This window comes from Branchiostoma lanceolatum, chromosome 7, assembly GCF_035083965.1.
Source record: "Branchiostoma lanceolatum isolate klBraLanc5 chromosome 7, klBraLanc5.hap2, whole genome shotgun sequence".
Taxonomy (NCBI): Eukaryota; Metazoa; Chordata; class Leptocardii; order Amphioxiformes; family Branchiostomatidae; genus Branchiostoma; species Branchiostoma lanceolatum.
In genome coordinates, this window is record NC_089728.1 from 22,552,446 (window position 1) to 22,560,226 (window position 7,781).

The window sequence follows — 7,781 nt, forward strand, 5'->3', positions numbered from 1 at the left end:
CGTGAGAACAGAATCAGTGATCACTTGGCATTCATTGCATTCTACTCTCCAAGCAGAGGTTAGGCTCCGGCTTATTTTGGACGTCTTTCGGGGCGTTTTTATCGCGGCGGGCAAAAAGAAAAACCGACAAAATAGAAAGACGCCTAACCTCTGCTTGGAGATTAATTACATTTCACTTCCTATACTAAAGTCAACGTTTGAAGTGCCTTTTTCTTTAAAAGTGTCCAAAATGTACCAGCCTTCTTGCGACCAATCCTTGATGCGACAATAGTCAATAGACTACGGTCTTTGTGACAAGCCCCTCACTAAGCTGATAGCTCACTATGATCAAAGAGGTTAACTCCTTGCCATATGATGCTGCAATTTCCCTCCCTAAAAATTGTTCATGACTATCTTGTAAAGAAATGACAGTTACTTTCTGCACTTTCTTAATGTCCTCATGCCCCTTGAGTTCTTCTCGAGAAGAACGTTATTACAATTTATATGTTTTTTGTGTCTAAGATATTGGTGTATGGGTGTGAATCCACGTGATGCCCAATTTTGCACATCATGTTTGATAGGAAAATACTTTCAAGTTTCCCTTAAAATCTACTAACGTCAAAGCTTGAAAGGTTGAAGAAACTGAAACTGTTACTATAGGATCTTACAGCTGAAGGTATATAATTCATTCGACACTTTAGCCCCTGTCACACTTGTGCGTATACTGACAAGCCCGCATGAGTTGTGTACTAACATGTTTTTGGTCAAGATTGAAGTTTCAGCCCAAGAAGTCATTTCCTTGGTTCGATAACTAGGCTGCACAACGGTGGGCCAACGCAGAAAACAACTTCTTCCCCGCAAAAGGCTTTCCTTAAACCTGAGGAAACCGCAACTCATGCGCACTTGAATATACGCACAAGTGTGACAGGGCCCTTTGATTGTATAAGACCCATATTTATAAGTTCCCACTTGCCATTACCCGAAATTAGCCTCCGGTTCAGATCGTCCGGCCAGCAATAAGAAACAAGAGTCCGTAGGGCACAATCCTCCGTGAGGTAATTATGGCGTTTTGCGGTGTGGCTAAGGTGTTTGATACCCTCTTTAAAGCCATACACAACCCCACTGGAGAGTGTTGTGGTTCGGCTGATAATATTTTTCTGAATCCAATAATAATCTTATTGGCAACTTGACATTGAACCTGGACTTGGCAGCACTGCGGTTGCATTATACAGTATCAATATTCTGATAACGCCCCCGAGTACCCTTCAGGTTAAAAGCCACACATCTGGAACTCTCTGCCACATGACATTGTGACTCTTAAGGACAAATGCAAATTTAAGACTTGTATTAATCGCCACCTTAGTGTCCCTCGCCAGCGCCCTACTATATAGATATAGATACGGGTCAGCTGCTAAGCTAAGGCATGGTGCTAAGCATAGAAAAAAAATACAGCCAGGTTGAACATGTTATATCGCAAAAAACCATTGGACAAAATTTAACTTGGCGGCTCTTAAGAAACCTTGGGTTGAGCTTATAAATTACCTTTCCAGTTTGTTTCTGAATACTTGTTTGCCAACGTTTAGCCTTAGTAACTATGTTTTCCACTTGCTTTGGGTCAAAAATGAACTTTGATCTTTGTCAATCATCCCATTGAAACCCATACTTAAGACTTGGAAAAAAAGGCCCTCAAAAAAATTGGGCGCTCTTAGAAAATCTAGGTCCGATGTTGAAAATAATGTTTGTAGCCTTTGTGTGAATAGTTGTTCAACAATTTTCACCCGTAGTAACTTAATTCTTCAATTGCGTTGACCCAATTGCAAAAATTTACCTGGAACTTCAGCAATTATCCCATAGGAACCAATAATTAAGGGATGATTCCCATCATGCATCACACCCAACGGGTCTGTATGAAGGGGCACTACTCCTGGATTATAGATGGTTCATTTATTTGTTCACCTGTAAATAATTTTTACAAGTTTGGTTGATTTTGTATTCATTAAGATGTGATCTTTTACAGATAACACCCGCTTCTGGGGTTGTGTATGCCTGTTACTGGCGACATGCCAAATTTCAGACAAATCCATCAAAATACTAAAATAAGACCCAGACCCAGACAGAAACAGGTTGTCAGAGTATGAAAGTCTAATCTTAGCGAACAAGGCTAGCTAGCATTTGCTAATAGATTGGTTAAATGAGGTATTGATTTGCATGAGTTAACGTTATATCAGTAATGTTCAACTTAATTTGACTTATTTTGAAAATACCACAAGAATGAGATTCCTATCATTCACCACTACGGGATTATAGTTTGTCCTTATCAATTATCAATTATGCAAATTGGGCATTCATTTGCATAAGTGGTATCGATGTTCCTCTCTATCCCAGATACAGGCAGTGTGGGAAGCCGCAGCCTGGCATTTTTTAATTGGAACCGGGCATCAGATATCAGCTGGTTTCAAGTTGCTATATAAATGACGACACACATCTGCTTAGCACAAAACCTCCCAGCGCCCACTCACAAAACGTTACGGAATTAATGGTCTGTTCCATGATAGGGGTGCTTTTTAAATATCAAATTAAAGACAAACGCTGCGAAGGTGTAAAAAAAAGACAACGTGCATATCACGAGCAACCTAGCAGACGATATAGCCTGAGTGTCATCCTGTTTCCAACTGAAACAGAATGACACTCAGGCTACAGACGATATGCCAAGCCACATACAGACTATTGAAAAACAAGAGCTTTTAAAAAAAGCTGGTGTTTTGTCCACGTTAATTAGGCAAGGAAATTAACCCCCTTGGTTCATAAGTGTGCAATGGTTTCTCCTGTTTTTAAGTAAAATCTGCCAAAGGAAGTTACTGAAGTTTATTGTAGCCGACTCTGCTAATGATTCTAGCACTTAATATCAACATGTGTACATTATTGTTACTTTATGTATCAGAGGTTTTATCTTTGAAAATCTGTAAAATTGTAGCTGACCCTACAAATGTCTGTTTAAATGTTGTATACCAATAAAGGTGAATGAATTTGACTTCCAGGTACTTTTGATTTTGCCCACTTACTAGTATGCTTCTTACTCAGTAGATTTGCTTTCATGCCATACAATTTGAATAAGTGTGGCAATTAAAAATTATTGCCATAGCGAAGGTGTCTGGATTGATCTTACTTCACTGTAAGGAAAGTACCAACGTAGCACTCTAGATCTTAGTTCTGCCATGATATTGTGCAAAACGCACTTAGAAATCAGAAAGGCATCTGCCAAGCAGATATAGAAAGGCAGCATGTAACTCGAGGAGTTCCTGGCATATGTAGAAAGGCCGGAGTACACTCCCGTTGTAGTGTCTTTTTTCTCTGGCATTGTTGGATAGGTGGGGTGAGAAACTAGGCCGGAAGTTTAGAAAATCGGTATGCTGGGGCTCCTATGATGGTTTTGGTTGTTATTCTAGCTCTGTAGGATGTGTTTTCGAGGAGCAACTGTTGTTTTTCCGACACCGCACGCCTCCCCGTAAGGCGTTCAGTGTAGACTGCCCAAGCGGTAACCCAAGTTATTTATCGTTCCGTTTAAAACTTTGCCTTTCTTTATATGCTTGGACCTCCTCAAGTTTTGGTTTTCACAGAGGTTTTTTGGTGGGAGGCATGATGTTCAGCACGTTCTTGTGATAATAGATCAACTGGGATGCGCAAACCCTTTTCAAAGCTAGAATACTAGATTCGGTGAACTCCCTGACACACTCCGGACAGTACGAAATCGGACACCACGTAAAAGTAGGTCATCTGTCATCGACAGCTGAGTGCCTGGATGCCAGACGTGCTAATGAGGTATCAAGTTTGAAAAAGTGACAGGAGGGCATCCACAAATTGGCCGGACGGATTCCTGAAATTCCTGTGGAATTCTGGGAATTCTTGCAAATCGGGCCTAAAATATACTATTAAGCTTGCCCCTCAGGCTTCGCTAAAAAGCACCATTGAATCATCAGCACTATGGTAATTAAGTGAAATAGAAGTTCATAACAGCTAAGGTTCTATCTAAAATGACTACCAAATGTCAAACAAGTGTTCAAACCAATTAACAGCTACCCCATCCCTATTATTCTGGTTTCCGCATTTACAACATTTCTTCCTTATTTTCCTGGGTAATTTTGCTAGAATTCATGAAAATTCCCATATTTTTGTGCCGAGCGGCGTCACTTTCCACGTCCGTGTTGTCTGAATGAAGTCGATACTGAACAATGGAGCATTTGCTACTGTAACAAAGGATCGCTGTTTTGCAAACAACATCAAGAGCCTCTGTTTACATCGGGAATAGAAGTTTAGTGGCGAGTGTTTTGCAAGAATCATCTTACCGCGCATAGGAGCCGCTGCACGGTATTTTCCATTACAATGAACAGAAAAATTCGAATGCCGGGTTTGGAATCTATGAAGTCCTGTTCATAAGACAAAGGCCCTGTATATATTAAATGAATATTTAAAAATAACAAATATAAAATATTTATTCATTAATAAAAAATTAAAAATATGATATTCATAAATATGGTATTGATAGATTAATATAATATTAATAGATATTTTTGATATTTGATATCTGAAAAGAAAAAAAATCCATGCACGGACTCGATCCCGGATCGTCCGGATCAGAAGCACTACGACGTTCCCAGTTGAGCTAAGTTGTAGTGTGTGGTATGCGTATGTGTACATAATGCTTTAACCTCACTATATGGTATCATTTATGTCGATTTTTGGTCGTTTTCTTGACGAAATCATTTTTTTTCCTTCTGCAATCTTGTGGTATAGATGTAATATGGTCATTTTTCAGGATATCAAAGTCCGAAACCACAATGCAATGATATTTCCGAACAGTTGTTACATGCGGTCGCCCTCCTATGTGTCATGCAAATCAAGCCTGCCTGGTTTTCTTGCTCCCTTGCCATATAAGGCAACGGCTATACAACAATTTTGGATGGTATTGCCATATAAGGTCATATGGTGTGCGACACAGTGTTGAACCAAGCAGCAGCCCTGCAAGGTGACAAAACACAAAAAAACGCCATGAAAAAGACATTCATATACAGATCCATATCAGTGTGGAATATCTTGCCACATCGGGATCGGATAAAAACAACAACAAAGAGCAAGTTTAGGCAGGAGTTGATAAGGCACATGTGTATAACTGAGATATTCAATTTTAATGTAGTACTAGTATGTAAATAGTTGTTGCAATTCTAATATATTTGTAAGATGTGTGTTTGTTTTATTTGTACTCCAGGAAGATTAGCTACTTACTTGCTACTTGTTTGAGCTAATGGAGGAAATAAATATTCAAGTATCCAAGTATCCACGGGGCTTCATTGACAATTTTTGCACACACCACTTCCCAAATGATTTGTAATGAAAGCTCATCTGTGTTGGTAGTAATAATAATAATACAATGCTAAACTTTCTTCCAACACTAAGGTATTCTCCGATCGAATTTTCGACGACCACTGTCGCCTTCTTCAGGATCATTATTGATCCTGAAGAAGGCGATAATGATCCTGAATAAGGCGACAGTGGTCGTCGAAAATTCGATCCGTGAATACCTTAGTATTGGAAGAAAGTTTAGCATTGTATTATGCCTTTTATTTTGGGATTTTTTAATAACGTTGGGTAACATAAATTCGCGGGGTACTTAAATTCGGGATTTTTCGAAAACGGGGTATTTAGGGATATGTGCTAGATGCAACATCAGTAATACCGCTAGAAATGTAAACTTGACAGACTAACGTATTCAGAACACTGTCTGAAAAGCCTCAATAACCATGCATTAGAAGTTGGCTACGTCAAAAACTCTCCGTCCCTTATTGTCACAGTCTGAGGGCTTCGTGGGAGAATTATACTGCATAGTTGTTCGCTGGTTTATAAGACAAATGTCACATCCGCTTCCTGCTCAACACAATTATTTACAATACAACTTATTAGAATCTCTTTTGCTAACCTACAACTGGACAAGTGTGATTAATCATCAGAACGCCTCGTTGTTGCTACAACCAATGGCTACGGCACTACGGTGAATTTTCCCGCCATATTCGTTACCCAGAATCCTGCTATTCGGCAGACGACAAACGTTTGCGAGGAACACTTTTTTGTCTAAATGTTGTGTGTGATAGTGGACTGATGGCGATATTTTCCTCAAAGTTTGCTCTTAGCACAAGCAGAAACACATGGACATAGTAGTATTACCATTTCTACGGCATCCAGCTAACGCCCCGATAAATAATGTACAAATTTCCATGACGGTGGGGGTTGACTTTGAGTGACGTTCTACCGACTCAACACACGGGTTGTTCCCGGAGGCCTGATGTGTGCGGTACGGCCGTTTTTTCGTGTATTTTTTTTACTTGGACACGTCTATATCCATAGCACTCTCCTCAAGCCAAGGATGGAACGAATAGCTGCTGTATAAAATGTAATTAGCGGTAAGATATTCAAGACGAATCTTCTCTCCCGAATTAATGTTCACCCCTGTCCGACAGCACCGTCATTGTGCGTGCGGCGGACGGTACGGTTTCAAGTTGAAATATTATGGTGTCAGCACGACTAGAGACAAAATCTACCATATATATGATTAGTGCAAAGATAGTACATGATACTGACAGAATAATAGAAAAAAAGGATGGTTTATTGTTCTGCTAGATTGATTTCAGTCAACCATTATCGGAAAAATCCCGAATTTATGTTACCCAACGTTACATTTTTAGACCGAAAATGTACATTTTTGGCTCCTACGCCCTTGCATGAAAACCAAATAACATAAGATTTGGTATGGAGGCGCGTAGGACATATGCCCACTGTACTTCATTTACGTTTATTGCGTACATTATTTCTCAAAAATTCAATTACCGCCGTCTGTAATGACACAACTTGTGTAAAATGATTAAGGTGTCGAACCGTCCTGCCAGGTGCCGAATTGTCCAGGTGCCGAATCGTCCTGGTGCCGAATTGCCCGACATTGATTTGAGGGTGTGCAGCCTCGACCAAAATTTGGGCGAAAATAAACTGTTTCACCTATAGGATGTCTAGCACGTAATAACTTATCAGTATATCAGATGTAGCGTTCTCACGGTGCAAAACGACCTCCATCTGTGGTTAATTGGTTGCCGGTGAGTGAGTGCAAGGAGATTATATGATCTTATATAGACGTCTATATAACCTCCTTGATTAAGCCTCCTTGGTGAGTGAGAGAGGGAGTGAGGCCCAGTTTACACACGCATTTTCCAAACACACTTGGAGGACACTCAGCCGAAGTCCGACTTTCGACTGTGTAAACTGAACTGATTTGGGGTACTCAACTATAACGTTACCCTTTTCCCGGACTCGACTTGAGTAACCCGCGAAAGTTCGAAACCATGCTCAAGTCGGACTCCGAGTGACAGTCTATACTCCCAGTGAGGTATACAATGCTCAGGTTAGCGGTCAAATGAAAATCAGTGAAGGCAATTGTCGCAGCAAGGAGCGTGTATTAAAGCAGACCGCACTTGAGTTGGAATCGGGATGAGTGTGCTCCGAGTTTGTTTGTTTGTTTGTTTGTGTGCTTGGAAATGCGTGTCTAAACCCAGCCTCACGGTGGTTACCAGTTATCACCTGATTGGTGGCCTCTGGTGAGTCACCTGTAAGCCCCATTAGCCATGTCAGGTGACTTGCGTCACGTAGCCTCCATAGCAGGCCTTACTGCGGAAACATTTCTGATATTGTTACCGTCCTTCTGCTGATAGCATACTACATCTGATGGCTCGCGTTTTTAAAAACATTTGTGCTCTATCCAGTCC